This window comes from Mus caroli, chromosome X (assembly GCF_900094665.2).
Source record: "Mus caroli chromosome X, CAROLI_EIJ_v1.1, whole genome shotgun sequence".
Taxonomy (NCBI): domain Eukaryota; kingdom Metazoa; phylum Chordata; class Mammalia; order Rodentia; family Muridae; genus Mus; species Mus caroli.
Window position 1 is genome coordinate 145,086,866 of NC_034589.1, and position 460 is coordinate 145,087,325.

At 32.0% G+C, this 460-nt stretch overlaps 1 pseudogene; it reads right to left on the reverse strand.

Moving 5' to 3' along the window:
• Nucleotides 1–363: 363 nt before the first annotated feature.
• LOC115030166 lies at nt 364–460 on the reverse strand (annotated as a pseudogene).

The window sequence follows — 460 nt, forward strand, 5'->3', positions numbered from 1 at the left end:
TGGTTTATAGAATCCTTTAAAACTGTTTGAGACAGCATGTTAAAGTTAAGCACATCTGTCTTGACCATTTATGTTTTTTTATGTTTACATCTTTCTTCTAATTCACATTCTTCTTGTAATTTCAATTTCAATGCCCAGAAACCACATGTTGGAAAACAAGAATGGACTCCCTCAGAAATTTACCTTCAGACCTCCCACTGTACACATATGTGTACAACTATACACATATGTACACACACACACCAATACACACACACATACACATATGCACACACTATGAATAAATAAAAATAAAACTAAAGTAAAATAGAGACACATTAACTTTTGCCAGTGTGTGCAAGCTGTTTTTCAATGTTATTTTTTAGCAGTTCCCAACAGGTTAACTGCTAGTGAAGTAGCATATGGAAAACCTAATGGGAATTTTTCTTTATGGTTAAATGTTAAATTTTTATTTCTACAA